Source organism: Cryptomeria japonica, chromosome 10 (genome assembly GCF_030272615.1).
Source record: "Cryptomeria japonica chromosome 10, Sugi_1.0, whole genome shotgun sequence".
Classification (NCBI taxonomy): domain Eukaryota; kingdom Viridiplantae; phylum Streptophyta; class Pinopsida; order Cupressales; family Cupressaceae; genus Cryptomeria; species Cryptomeria japonica.
In genome coordinates, this window is record NC_081414.1 from 464,455,702 (window position 1) to 464,472,303 (window position 16,602).

Genomic DNA, 16,602 nt, shown 5'->3' on the forward strand with positions numbered 1-16,602 from the left:
TGGAGATAGTTTGAGAAAACTCACAGGTATGCAAGACTATCACTACAATGACTTCAACGTATGTTATAAGAGCAACAAAAACAATTGTGTTATCTGTATAACAACAAGTGATAAAACACTGCAACAAACCTTATTCAGATTTACCCCAGAAATTTTAACTCATCAACATCATTTAACATGAAACGATATGAAGATAAAAACCAGTAAATCTTGTATATTAATTTCTTAGAACAATGGGTGTACAAAAACTGCAGACTCATAGATGCTTCATGATACATTTGCTTGCACAAAATGGATTTTCATTTCTACAGACCTGCTTTACATAACACTACTGGTTCCAACAGACCATCTTGAAAAATAACAATTTTTTTTGTGAGAGTTGAGAAACACAACACCACAGGAGCCTAAAGATCTTCTGCAAGCTAAATAATCTGTTGCAAGGAGAAGCAAGGAAGCAAAAATAACTAAAAGCAAAACACAAAAAAATATGCTCAAAATATGAGAGCTCAATATTCACAAAATGTGTAATGTGATAATGATACAAGGAAAAGAAAATTAACCTCTAATAGGTCAAGAAACCCTAAAAGGGAAAACCTAGGCTTGCACATAATATTTAATAAAAAAAATAATTATTATGCACCCAATGTTAGCTTAAGTGTAAAAAGGGATAATAGGGAAATTAAAGAATTAAACAAATATTGTTTAATTAATCAAGTAAAGACCTGATTACTCTAACACCCCCCCTTAAGCTAGACTTAGGGAGAAGCTAAAACCTAGAACAACTGCTAAAAGCAGGAAAGATGGGTCCCGACAACAAGGATTGATCAGGTACCCAAATACAATGAAATCTCTATGAAACGGAGAAAAAGGAGAAAACCTAGTGGGAAAAAACTCCTCTCCAAAAAGAGATAAAAGAACATGCTGAAAGAAGAAGAAGGAAGGAAGGCCTCATAAAGAACCCCCAAGGACAAATTCCTTCACCCCAAGCATAGAGTGGAACTGAAGATAGCGTGGCGATGCAAAAGGTTTCATGAAGATGTCTGCAACCTGCTTGGCAGTGGGAATGTACTCTAGAATGAGAGAACCATCTTGAATTAACTGGCGGATGAAATGCATGTGAAGCTCAATGTGCTTCGTCCGCCGACGCTCTACCGGGTTGCGGGAAATATGAATAGCACTCTGATTGTCACACCAAAGAACAGTGGGACTATCAGGAGGAAAACCAAACTCAGTCATCAACTATCGAAGCCATAAGATCTCTTAACTGGCGAGCACAACAGCTCGGTACTCAGCCTTTGTAGATGATAATGCATGAGCAGTCTGCTTTTTGCAAGACCATGTGATAGGACTAGAGCCAAGACAAAAAAAAAAGCCAGAAGTAGACTTCCGATCAGTGACATCACGAGCCCAATTTGAGTCAGTGTAGCCAACAATGTGAGGATCCCCTGATGTGTAGTGAATGCCATGAGAACTAGAGCCTTGAATGTACCGCAATATACATTTGGCAGCTTGCCAATGACTCTCATGAGGATCATGGGAGAATCGAGAGACAAGGCCAATTGCAAAGGAAAGATCAGGATGGGTGCGAGTCAGGTACAACAAACTGCCAACCAACTGCCTATAAAGTGTAGAATCTACTGAAGGAGTGGGACAAGTAGTAATCAAAACAAACCCTGACTGAAAAGGAGTGGGAGCAGGCTTGCAATCAAGCATACCAAAGTGCCAAAGCATGTCAAGACCATACTTCTGTTGGTAAATGTAGATCCCATCAGAAGACTAAATCACCTGAAGACCAAGGAAATAGTGTAGAAGACCAAGATCTATCATCTCAAACTGGTCCATCAAGGCTCGCTGAATATGTTGAATCATAGAGGATGAGCTACCTGTGATGAGGAGATCATCAACATATAGCACAAGAATCATGATCTCACCCTCAAGAAGCTAAATATACACTGTGTGATCAAAATGATTGCTAGTGAAACTAGTGGAGAGCAAGAAGGAATCCATCTTCTCATACCAAGCTCGAGGGGCCTGTTTGAGACCATATAATGAATGTCGAAGTCTACAAACCAAAGAACTATCCTACACAAATCCTTGAGCTTTATCCATGTAGCTTTCCTCCTGTAGGTCCCCATGCAAGAAGGCACTCTTCACATCCATCTGAAAAACAGGCCAACCCCGAGAAGCTGCAAGAGAGAGTACAAAGCGAATAGAGTTCATCTTGGCGACAGGGGCAAAGGTCTTGGAGTAATCAATACCCTCAACCTATGAGAAAACCTTCGCAACAAGACGTGATTTGTACTTATCAATGGAACCATCAGCAGCATACTTAGTGCGATACAACCAACAACACCTAACCATCTTTCTTCCCTTAGGAAGAGGACAAAGATCCCAAGTATGATTCCTCATCAAAGAAGAATACTCCTCCTCCATAGCACAATCCCACTTAGGGTGTCCTGTAGCCTCTGAAAACTTCTAAGGATCATCTGAAATGGCATGACTCAAAAGACTAGAACCCACAGTATGAGAACGGGTGCGACGAGTATCTGAAGGATCACTGGCCATAGAACCTATCGCCTCAACAGTAAAGCAAGCCCACTTGGGCATCTGAGGTGGAGTAGGTGGAGGTGGGGATGGTGGATCATCAACACCGACATCAGAATCATCCTCAAAATAATCTCGAAGAGATGCAGTGTAAGGAGTAGGTAGAGGAGTAGACACTGGAGTCAGGGTATCCACTGTGGGAAGGCGCTCATCAAACTGAACATCCCGTCGAAACAGGACCTCTCTGGAATTAGGATCAAACAACCTATACGCCTTAACATCCTCACAGTAGCCAACAAAAATGAGAAGTTGGATTTTCCGCTCCATGGCTTTCCTTTGAGCATCAGGAATAAAATCCCATGCCTCACTGCCAAACACTCATAAAAAAGAAACATCAAGCTTGTCATGAGACCAAGCCTCCTCATGAGTCATATGTCAAATTGCCTTGTGAGGCATCCAATTCTGAATATAGTTGGCACAATTGACTACCTCAGCCCAAAAAGATGAATCCATGGACCTAGACTGAATCATACAATTCACCATATCCCGTAAAGTTTTGTTCTTGCGCTCAGTGACACCATTCTGCTGAGGGGTGTAGGGAACAATAAATTGATGCTGCAAACCATGCTCAGTGCAAAAATATCTAAAAGCCCGATTCACATACTCCCCCCATTATCTGTACGTATCCGCCGCATAGAACAGCCAGACTGCTTCTCTACAAATGTGTTAAAAATTTGAAATGAATCAAAGACATCAGACTTGTACTTAAGAAAGTACACCCGTGTGCATCTGGAGAAGTCATCAATAAAAGTGAGTACACACTTGGCCCCAGAAAAAGGAGTGGGAAATGACATGATATCACCGTGAATCAACTCCAAGGGTGCCAAAGCACGAGAGGCTCTTCCCTTCGGAAAGGGATCTCGGTGATGCTTGCCAAGAACACAACCATGACAAACACCATCAGTGTAGGAAATCTATGGGAGCCCAAGAATAAGTGCCTGTGTACTCATCTGCTGAAGATATCTATAATTGACATGGCCCAAGCGCTCATGCCAAAGCTTACTCACTGAATCTACATGTGCTATAAAAGATGATCCGACACCCACAAAGGGATCAAATCCCTCAAATCTGTATAGATGAGATGCAGTATCAACACTCCCAGTAGCCACAACCAAATCAGAGTCATGAAGGTCCCGAATAACCACATCATGTGGTGAGAACTCAACTGTCTTACTAGAGCCAAAATGACAAATCTGATAAATGGACAGGAGGTTCGTCGAGATGTCAGGGACAACTAGAACATCCTGCAGAGTACCCCCATGAATTATAATATTGAATAAACCAAATAAATATGTCCTTAAAGATGCAAAACTGAAAATATCATATTATAGAACCACCAAGAATTCTCCAGATAAGTTCTGACAGACACTGCACTATCAGAAATAACAACTAGCTTAACCATCTAAGCAAGAAAGGACATATAAACTTGATATTACAACATACATATATCATAAAAATTACATCCAAAAATGCACTACATAAACTTCACATGCTAGAGGAATGCAAAGCATTCTTCCATTGGGACATTAAAAACTCTTTCTTGTATAAATATTGTTTCCTACATATTGAAACTTCCACTGCACCAACCTTCCAGAGACACCTCAATATCACTACTAGACCACATAACAACATCAAAACATGCATTTTCAAATCATCTGCAATACATAGTGACATCAATTAAAACACAACACAACACAACAACTCAAGTTTCCAACATTCTACCCCTTACTCGTTGATGGCAACACCTGTTACCACCAACAACAAATAAAACTAAACTCACAACTAATATCTCCCCAATTTGTATCTCTCCCCCCCTTTGACTTCAAGGACAAATGGCATTCTTCTAAAATCTATCTCCCCCTTACTAATAGGGCTCTAATAAATGCAACACTCACTACTCCCCCTGAGAGCAGTGACTGCATCAATTCAGGAGAAAAAGATGACCTTTAGAATTCCCCTTGGATAGATGCTTCAACTAAATGCATCTAGTTTAAATAAGGAGGGGTAATGATCCGAAACTTTTGTTGGATATACTCAAAGGTATCCTTCACCAAATATTTAGTAAAGATATCTGCAATCTGTTCTTTAGTATGTACATACTCCAATTTGACTTCCTTCTCTACAACCTTCTTTCTTAAGAAATGGTACGCAATTGCAATGTTTTTAGTCCTTGAATTAATTACTAGATTATTTAAAATGTTAATAATACTTGTATTATTGTACATAATAAGAGTTTCCTCATCATGCTTCACCTTAATATCATTAAGAGTTCATTTTATCCACATAACTTGAGTACAATAAGATGTTGCAATGTATTCGACTTCTGTAGTAGATAACGACATTGGATCTTATTTCTTACTTAACCAAGAGACCAATCTGTCTTGCAACAAAAATGCACCACCATGTGTACTGCTTCTATCATCTGCACATCTAGCACAATCAACATCTGTATATGCTTTTAACATGAAATTTTCATCCTTATTATACCACAATCCATAATTTGGAGTTCCTTTCAAATATCTTAATATCCTCTTCATTGCTTGATGATGAGATTGCTTAGGATTCGTTTGATATCTTGCAACCAAGAAAACAACCCACATAATATCTAGCCTTGAAGCACTCAAATACAACAATCCTCTAATCATAGATCTAAAAAAAATTCTTATCAATGTTCGAAGATCCATCATCCTATTTTATCTCACAACTAGTAGCCATAGGGGTTGCAATTGATTTATAATTATCCATCTCTAACTTCTTCAACATCTCCTTGATATACTTCATTTAAGAACTAAAAATTCCTTTTTTCTAATTCAGAAACTTGAAGACCAAGGAAAAATGACAACTCACCTATCATATATAGCTTATATTCCTTTTGTATCTATTTTGCAAACTTCCTACACACTTCATCATCTCCTCCAAATATGATATCATCAACATACACAACAAAATCAACAATTTATCACCTTCAACTTTAAAATAAATATTATTATTTGTAGTACCTTTCCTAAAGTTTTGTTGCAATAAATACCTATCCAAACTTGCATACCAAGCTATAGAAGCTTCCTTGAGTCCATAAAGCACCTTATTGAGTTTGCAAACCATATATGGATCTTCTGGCAGCTTGAATCAATTCAATTGTTTAATATATACTTATTTTTCAAGTTCGCCATTCAAGAATACTAACTTGACATCCATTTGGTATACTTTAAAATTCCTGTAAGCAAGAAATGCAAGAAACATCCTTATAGCTTTCATTTTTTCAACTGAAGAAATAATCTCCTCAAAGTCTATTGCTTCAACCTGTGAATAACCCTTCCAAACCAATCTTGTCTTGTTCCTTGTAACTTTTTCATCTTCATTCAGCTTGCTCTGGAACACCCACTTAGTTTCTATCACATTCTTGTCCACTAGTCTAGGTAATGATTCCCATGTTTGATTCTTTTGTATCTCATCTGACTCTTCTTCCATTGCCTTAATCCAACTTTTATCCTTTCTATCTTTCACATAGGTCTTTGGTTCCACCTGAGATAAGAAACCATAGTTCACATGTTCATTGGTTTTTGCAAGTCTTTTTCTTATCTAAAATTATTTATTCTTGTGTCAAATAATATGTTCTTTTGAATCGTTCTTCCTCACATACTTTGTTGGTGTCTTAGGAGTCTATTTAGGTTCCTTTTCTTTTGCACTTACCTATTCTTTCTCTTCCAAAGCAGCCTTCTCTTCTACAACCACTAGAACAACTTATATCTCAGTCTCTGAATCAGGTACAGTCTCAGTCTAATTCCAATCTTCACTAACTCCACCATTTACACTCTCCATAATCTTGTTTAGCCTCTTTTTGCAACGCTGGTATGTCTTGCTCCTTGTAGAATATCCCAAGAATATGCCTTCATCTGATCTTTCTTAAAACTTACCTAGATCTTCTCCATCTCTCCTTATGTAGCACTTGCTTCCAAAGATTATGAAATACTTGACTCTAGGAGGTCTTCCATTCCATAACTTGTGAGGTGTCTTTGTGTGATTCACTCTTTTCTAAACCCTGTTAAGAATGTAAACAATAATATGCATAACCTCTTTACAATACACATTACACAAGTTATCATCCTTCATCATGATTATATCCATTTCAACAAAATCCTTATTGTTTCTTTCAACAACTCCATTTTGCTGAGGGGTCCTAGGAGCATAAAAATGTCTTCTAATACCATAATCTTCATGGAATCTATCAAATTCATTTGAGGTAAATTATCGTCCACTGTTAGATCTTAAACACTTGATCTGAGCATCAACTTGATCCTCAACCATAGACTTGAATATTTTTAAAAAATTTAAAACTTAATATTTTTCTCTCAAGAAAGTAACCCATGTCATTCTAGAATTATCTTCAATAAGAAACATAAAATACATTTCACCATTAAATCCTCTTGTCCTTTTAGGTCCACATAGATTTGTATGCACAAGCTCCAAAGGTTTTGAAGTTGAATACTCCTTTTTCTTGAATCTCCTTTGTGTTTGCTTTCCCAACTGACATTCCTTGCACATAGTATCAACAAGTTTGATAATCTTTGGCAAATGCCTTATAGCATGAGTAGAACTGATCTTCACCTTATTGTCAAAATTGATATGTCCAATCCTTTTCTGTCATATCCAACATTCACTACTTTGTGCCAACATACAATATCTTCTACTGTTATCCTTCACATAGTAAACATTGCCATTAGTCCTCACCTTTGGACCCCTAAAATATGAGTTTGTATCCTTTACTACACATCTAACTCACACTAAAAAGATTATGTCTCAAACCCTTAACATAATAAACATCATCAATCTTATGCTTACCATTAATTGAAATAGTACCTTTACCACAAATGGGTGCAACTTCCCCACCTACAAATTTCACTAATCCGCCATCATAGTTCTAAAAAAACTGAACTTTTCCCTTATCACTTGTCATATGATTTGGACATCTAGAGTCGATTATCCATTCCTTAAGATCTACTTTTGCCTATAGTGCAGTCTTCTCATTCATTACATTTTCACTGTTCTCCATATCTTCTGGATTACCAGATCCTTCATCACTCTCATCCTCTATAACTTAAAAAAATGATTCTTCATTTAATTCATTTTCATCTTCTTCTTCAAACAAATAGGTCTATATTAAGTAAAAATTATTCTTAGATTTATCTCTATCATCTATTTACTTATTTCTATTATTTCATCTATGATTATCTCTTCCCTTATTATCGTCATCATATTTTATACCATAGTCTTCCCTTTAAGTATGTCTAGAAGCATACTAAACAATTCTTCCACAATTGAAATATTTGAAAGGTAGCCTACCTTTATACTTTCTAGATCCTTTCTTCAGTTTTCTTACAAAGTTTGCTTCTATCTCATCCATGTCATTGCTTGATTCAAGTTCATTTTCAATCAATCTGCTTGCTTTGAAGCCAACATCTTTCTTTTCTTTTTGAAAACCATATAGCTCAACAATCTCAAAGGTAGACAGTGAGCCATACAACTAATCCAATGTGTATTTTTCCATATCATGAATTTCTTCAATAACATACTTCTTAGGTTTGTAGCATTTAGGTAGTGTCAACATTACTTTTCTCACAACTTCAATTTCTTCTAATTTACCGCCAATACCCTTAATTGCACCCACAATCTCATTTACTCGATGTATATAACTTTCAATGTTCTCATCATTGAACATTCTCAAGTTCTCAAACTTGTGCTTTAGATTTGTCAACCTGGCTTGCTTTGCCTTCTCATCACCTTCATATACACTACTTAGCTTCTCCCAGACCTCTTTAACAAACTTCAACCCAATAACTTTATCAAATACCACATCACTCAAATAGCTAATAATTGCAACTTTAGCCTTCACATTTTTCTCATGTGCCTTAACCTCATCCAGAGTCTAAGGACCATTTGCCAGAGCACTATAACCATTCTTGATACCCTCCCATATTCTAGTCAGGAAATATTCCAAAAGACATTTCATCTTTCCTTTCAATAAGAGTAACTTGTACCATCAAACCTTGGTGCTTTGAAATTAACTTCTTGCACCATTCTGGATCTTCCTCAAGAGTTTAATCTTCTTAAGAGGAACCAATATCATGTCAAACATATCTGATCACAAATATTGTATCAAAGCTCTAAAAAATTGTCTTTTGCCCTTTTTCTATACCAAATATGCTTCTACATCATTCATATAAACTTCACATCAATTCACACACATCCTATACCTAACCCATACATCTACATTCCTATATATACAAGACAATTCATTGAAACCCTCAATTAGGTCGGCCACATACATAATATATAAAATTACATAAATTAGGCCACCCAGACCAAAGATATCCAATTCAGTCAACTCCATGAGATAGAGAGAACCCAAACACATCATAACACATCCTTTATAAATAATTTTAACAAACCACGCATGCTAACACATCCTCCATGGTCGACATCAAACGTGTAAATAAACAATGTAGCATGCCAACCAGTTGGCCCAAAATCACTCGCCAAAGCACAAAAAATAATGTGGATCTACACACACCATGATGAGACCTATATCAACATTAAAACTCATCCACCAAAGTATATCCAGACCAAAAAGGCATGATCCAAATAGGATACACCATCTCAATCAACCGAAAACTAACCCAGTTTAGAACACTAAACTTAGAACACCATAACTTCAATTACCAATCAAACCATCACTAGAAAATTGAATTGGAGCACTAAAAATACCAAATAAACATGTCCTCCAAGCCACAAAACTAAAAACCACATGTTAGAGAATGGCCAAGCATTCTTCAAACCGGTTTTGACAAACATCACATTGTTAGAAACAACAACAACTAACTCAACCATTTGACCAATACAACACCTATAAAATTGATAGTAAAACATAAATAGATCATAAACATTATCTCTAGAACCACACTCCATAAAATTCACATACCAAAGAAATGCAAAGTATTCTTCCATTGGGACATTAAAAAACTCTTTCCCACATAAATATTGTTTCCTACATTTTGAAACTTCTACTACACCAACCTTCCAGAAACACCTCAATATCACTACTATAAGTCACAACAGCATTGGAACATACATTTATGTACAATGTACAACACATAGTTAAATCAGTGACAACACTAGACAGGTTGACATCAATAATAAAACAACACAACTCAAGTTTTCAACACTCACATCAACAGTCAATTTGTCATCTTGTAACTTTGCAATGAGTTCTTCTACATCTTTTCCAAACCTTGTGAGACTATCATCAACTTATTTTTATATCGATCGTTTGAGAAAATTCATTATCCCTTCTTATCAATCCTTATAAATACCTCTTTAAGCTTACACACATGCATAAACATGATGCTTCTCTTCTTATACTCATTATCATTAATTATCATGAATGATCATGCCCGACCCTTGCTTCTTGGTATCCTCTTTCCATTCTCTTTGGCTTGAAGACTCTTAAAATCCTTCTTTCATTGTCCATAAAAACTCATTGTCTTATTAGTAGGCCATTTATCTTCTTTATCGGTTTGTCGTATACAAGATGCATGACCTCTTGATTGTTGGGACTGTATGTTAAGTTTCCAGAGATTTCAACACTTCAAATTAGTCTCCTTAAAAAACTCTTTCACTATACATTTGTTGTCTTTTGGTCATTAAGATTAGATCCTTGTCATTTTCCCTTTGAATATGTTTTTGTCATGTTTGCTACCATTTCCATTTGCCTATCTTTGCCTATGGAAATCTCCCTTGCATTCTAGACTATCCTACCTACCATCTTACATTAATTCCTCATAAGTTTTCTTAACATTATGATTGTTCTCCTTTTTAAAAACATTGCCATGATAGTGATTGGCATTTGTTGTTATATCTATTTTCATATTGTTCTCAACCTTGGTTCATGATTTTGTCATTGTTATCACCTAATGGTGCACCCTTACCGAGTAAATTCAGCCTACTAGTAAAACATTGGAAAGATTCCCTAATTGTGGTCTCAGATAATGGAATCTAACCTCCAGTGTAAGCTAGTACTTATGATGTTCACCTAGAAAAAGCTAAACTAGTGCTTTTACTGAGGAAAGGGTGATAAAGAAACATGAAAATAAAACTATTTCCTAAGGGTGATGTACCAAAATGATTATCTAAAACTTACACAACTAACCTTACACAAAGTTTAACCAATAATAAAGCTTAACATGCACAACTTAGAGGTTTATATGCTCTTGCATTAACACTTTATAAGAAGGCTATGATATTCACAATCCTAGCAGGAAAAAAAAAATTCTTCACAACTTGAAATTTCTTTCATCACCAACACAACTTACAACCTACAACATACATTTATTTATTCTTAAAGGTGATCCTTATGAGACACAATAACGAAGATTAATAACTTTACATTTAATTGCATCTATCATTTTAACACACACAATAGCAGAATTGAGAAGGCAAACTTGCTTAACTTTATTGATCCTCAAGAGGTGTAATATTGCTATACATGTCTGCAAAATGAGTTACAAAAACACTATATTTTGCCAAAAAAAACTCTAAAAAAGTTATGTCAGGAACTCCCTCCAAAAATGAAGTTCGAAGATACTTATGCTTTTCCAATACCTTCAACCTTCTTGGTCATGCACAACAATAAAGCCTATTTTTTAGCCCCTAAAACATCTCTAAAAAGGCTTAAGAACGAAGAAAAGGTCAAGCCTCAACCTCTCTTACCACAAAGACACCTAAAAATACTCCAAATACCTCCAAAATGATTGAAAACAACCCCCTATATACTCTCCATATGTTTGTCCACCTATCCAATCTCCCCTATATACTTGGCACTCTCATAAATCTTCAACCATAACCATTTGATTCATTCCCAAAATATGTGCCATTATATTGCACTGCATCTCTTCACTTAGTAAAGTGACTTATACATTATCAGTGCGCAAAATTTTTACACTTTATGTAAAAACAAGTTGCACGGGGCTATTAGTTATGGATAGGATGAATTTAAACAAAGGCAAAAAATGTCTAAGATAGACGATCACTTTTAGGGTAAAACAAAACCCTAAAGCAACATATGGCCAACTTTTTTTGCATTCGCATGCATCTCTCCTCTGTTGCTATGAAGGTGCCGCCATGACTATCTGATATTTGAAGGTTTATGAGGGTTTTCGGAAATTGTTTCATTGCAGATCTTGTGCACATTGAAGTCGAGCCTGATAAGTTTTGCTAACTGCGAGTTGAGCATATTTCAAGCTCTGCACTCATCATGACTGTAATAATGCCTATAACCCATAGGATATTACATGCTACTCTGATAACTATAACAAGCTATTACCCTTTCATCTTACTATCACATGTATATTATGGGATTGTTGTAACTCATCTTTTTTTGGTGTCTATTTTTCATGGCAGTTTGACCGTAGTACTTAGCATTTGTCACTTGAATGCATATGCTTGTAATGATGGATCTTATTCACTATTATTCCAGAATATCTTGTGACTATAACAACCATGGAAACCTATTTTGTGTCTATTTTACTGTGTATGGCTCTATTATGTCTTTGCCTTGAAGAGTGTGGATTGCTCCTTGAAGGACTACCACACTTTTGATTCTACAATCACAAGTTTACTTCGTGCTATCAAAAATTCTCCTCAGACCTATGCTACTATTCGATCTCTTGTATTCTGCATCAATGCTCTCATGATTGAACAATATTATATGGGAAACTCCTTCAGCTGCACTCGAAATTATGTTGCTCATTAACTTGACATACCCAAATACTATCATTGCAATACTCAATATTTTCTTTATTGTCTCAAGGCCTCTTGACTATCCTATGATAGCTTTGAGACTGTGTTCACTTTTAATTTGATTTATGTTGCTCCAAGGCAAGGCTAATGCTCTATGTGGTTACCCTTGTGTTCATGGGTGGGATCTTTGCACTGTGATTTGCCATTGATGAAGACTTTAGAAGACTCCACTGTTGTTGATTTGTCTCTGTGTGACTGCAAATTGATTGAATGTCATTCTATCACTGCATGCACATGATTGAGCCTTATTTCATCCATCATGTGACTGCTAAATTGAGATCTTATTACTATGAAATGCTTCAAAGGTTGTCTTTATTTATCAGTTGACATGAAGCTCTTCATTCCAAGTAGTTGTCTCGATGCTCTATGTCATTGATGGACTTTTATACCAATCCATTGTCTTTCAATCATAACTCGTATTTAATATGCCTTTTACTGATTGTTTTGATGACTATTATGCATTTCTATCACTGCTTTAGGATACTATGGATTGCTTTGATGATTCCTCCAACCTGTATCTGCATGCTACCATGATGTTGGATCATTAACAATGTTGTAGTTTCTCTATATTGTTGTGTTCTCTTCATAACCATGATCACACTGCCATGGATAAGGACTGCTGCTAGGGGTTGAGATACCTCCTTACTACCTTTGAACTCACTGTCCATTGTGGTCAACATCTTGTTGTGACTTGACTCACTGTTATCTTTGCTTTAATATGAATTGAATCTTCAGCAATGTTGGCATCCTATGAAACATATTTCAATGATTGTTGTGATTAGCCAAACACCGTGTCTCTGCCTTACTTCCTTGATTGATACATGCTTCTCTAGAAAATACTCATCACTGCTTTTATTCATTGTAGTTGTATTGAATAGATACCAATTTTTTGTAATAGGGTAAGAATCTGATTGTTACAACTACAGACATGTTGGGCTCAACCCTTGTGGGAGCCCATTTTACTCCACATGTTATGACATGCGATTTTTAATACATAATGATTAGCAATAAAAACATTCATAACCCTTCACAATGAACAAACATGTTAGATAAAACAATAAAGCTCGAAACTTAATGAGTATTGACGATGGTTCCCTATTCCTCTCTGATATATGTGACTGCAAAATGATTGAATACCTTATAAAAACAATCTATAAATTTGTTAATATTGTATGTGAAAAGACTAGGCATCCCGAGTTCTAACACCAAGTTTTTCATCTCTTGCAGGCATTTCTACGATAGTAGAGCCTCTTCTAGAACAAAGGAGTTGAAGATATACAACAGTTCTACCTTGGGGTTTGTCATTCAGGCAATGATGGATCCCTATTCCTTTCATATGCTTTCTTTTTCAAATGTATAATTTTCATTTTATATTGCATTGAATTAGTTACTCCCACAACTTGTATGGGACACTATACTTTTGTAATCATGAATAAAGAAAGAAATCTTTTATGCAAAGTTGTGTAATCTTTTCTCTTGTAAATAACATTTGCATAATAAGACTAGAACCCATTTGATAGAATCTGTTTCTAGCAAAGAACACCTAGCAAAAAAAACAAATATGTAACCTTCATCTCTAATTGCAAATGTTGTTCTAGCTCTACTTGATTGAGCTGAAAGCAAAATTGGGTAATAGTCACTATAATATATCTCATCATTGTGGTTAGACCTTGATGCCATATCTTATTTACATAGGTTTGCCATCTAGTCTTGACTATCCCTTGCATCATTGCTCATTATCTTCAAGTATTGTGAATGTTTTTGTTCATTTGAACTATCATTTTCCTTGTCTTTAGTGACAAATACATGCTTATTTTCTTCATAACTTGGCATGCCACTATGATTTGCACTCCTTTTACCACTCAAATCTGCTAGTTTGGCATTTGGTCATTTTGCCATGTGACAAACTTTGCCTATTGTATCAATCACTTTTTCTTTGATCACTTGGGATCTTGAACAATGTTAGTCACACTTTTCCCTCTCTACTTTTCACAAAGCCTCTATCATAACAATTGCATAAGCTCCTTAATACGATACTCTACATTTCCATCTTATGACAACACATAATTCTGATGCATGATTTCCCTCTTGTACTTTCTTGACCCATGTGTGAATCAAAGGCTATCATACAATAAATTTCTATGTTTGAGGCATATAACACTTGCTCACTTGTTATAACAATATTTTTAGAATAAATGATACACTATTTTCTAGATATTTTTGATGGAAAACCCTACCAACACATGACTAAGAACACAACATAATATTAATATGTTCAACATTTTTTTAATATACCTCAACATTGTATGGCATAGATATTAACAGGTTTGGTAGACCTTAACATATTCTCATGCACTACGTGACTATCATGATACCTTCTAAATCCTTGTTCTCATTGTCTCTTCAAAATACTGCTCATTATCTCCTCAAAAAGTTGTCAAAGGTATTACAAGGTAGGTGTCCTTACCATACGATAATGACTTCCATTGTTACTTTGTCCTCCTCTTTAAACTTTTTGACTATATCTTTAATTTTGTTTTATTCTTGTCTTGGTAGCCTTGTTGTAATCTAGGTTGCTTTATTGTAATTTTAGGGTCCATGTGCATCAATAATTAAATTACTTGCAACAATATAAACATTTTCAATGCAGCTACTATAATATCATATTTGAAAGCCAAAATCATAATTGACAAATATGCATATTATGATGGTAGAAATATAATAATGACATACTTGTATCATAAAGTTATCCTCAAGATTACTTTTGTTATTGTTCCTATTTTGCATGAATCAACAACATTTTGAACATGACTGTAGGTATTTCTGGTGTAATACTTAGTGACATTTAACCAAAATACAAGGTTTTTCAAAGTAGGCTCAATTTACTTCATAACATTGATCTCAAGTATGACCATTGCAAATGAAGTTTTGATTAAGAAAACAGTGAATATTCCTCTCAACCTTGCATCAATCATCTACTACTTTAGTGTAAATACCACTACCAATCTATATTTAAAGACAATGATTAAAGGATTTCAAACAAGATCTATCTTTATCTCTTAGCAAATCTCCTTCATGCAAAGAATGTTATGTGTCTCCTTGAATGTTCTGCAACATGCCATAATTCCTTGACTCATTTTAAACATGGTCTTCAAAGAATAAGAAACATAACCCTAACATAACTTCTACTTCAAAAATACTTTGGCATTTTCGCTAACAAATTTTTCTCCACAACACACATGATCTTTGGCAAGACTCAAGAAACTTGTATGTGGCAAAACCTCCTTTTAGCTCTTTGACCTATTCAATTTTATACCAAAATGTGAAAATAACCAATCTTTTAGAAAAAAAAAAGGCATTACATGGGGACTAAAAAATGTAGAAAAAGACATGCTATTTAAGCTTGTTTGGATAAAAATAAAAATGGATAACAAAAGGTTTGTTACTATTTCCTACATAATCTCATAAAATAAAATCATGCATACAATATTATAGAATAATCATATGAAAATATCAAACATGTAGCATGAGATAACATGGGGTATACCTTTGGAAAACACGTAGGAGGGAAAAAGTCAACCTCCAAAAGTATCCAAACTCAATATATTATTTAACAATAAAAATATTATAGTACGTTTATAGAGTCTCCATGAATACATCTAAAACATTAAGCTTCTCCAATGTATTCTTTAGGCTTCCAAGCATGTATCCACACATCCCATGCCATGCTTCACATATTCATTCTTTAGAAGAGATCTCAATATAATGATAGCCAAGAAAGATAACTAGCCAATCAGTAAACATGTACATGCTTTTGTAAAGTTACTCTCACACAAAATAACCAAGTGGTAAGGTAAAAACTATATGCCTCAAAACTATGAGTACACAAAATCATTCACCCCACATTTATTTTTTGGTGCTATGTTTTCAAATATTAAATATTTTTCCATGTACAACCCACAAACAAAAAAATATATTACCAATAACACATACAATTTTATAAGTAAAATCCGATAAATATTTTATGTAGCTAAATGCATCACCTAAGATGCACCTCAAATAAATACTTATTCTACATAATTCAAAATAATTCATTTCTTGTGCAAGGTGAACAAAGACATTTTCTTAAAATTCTCCCACTTGCAT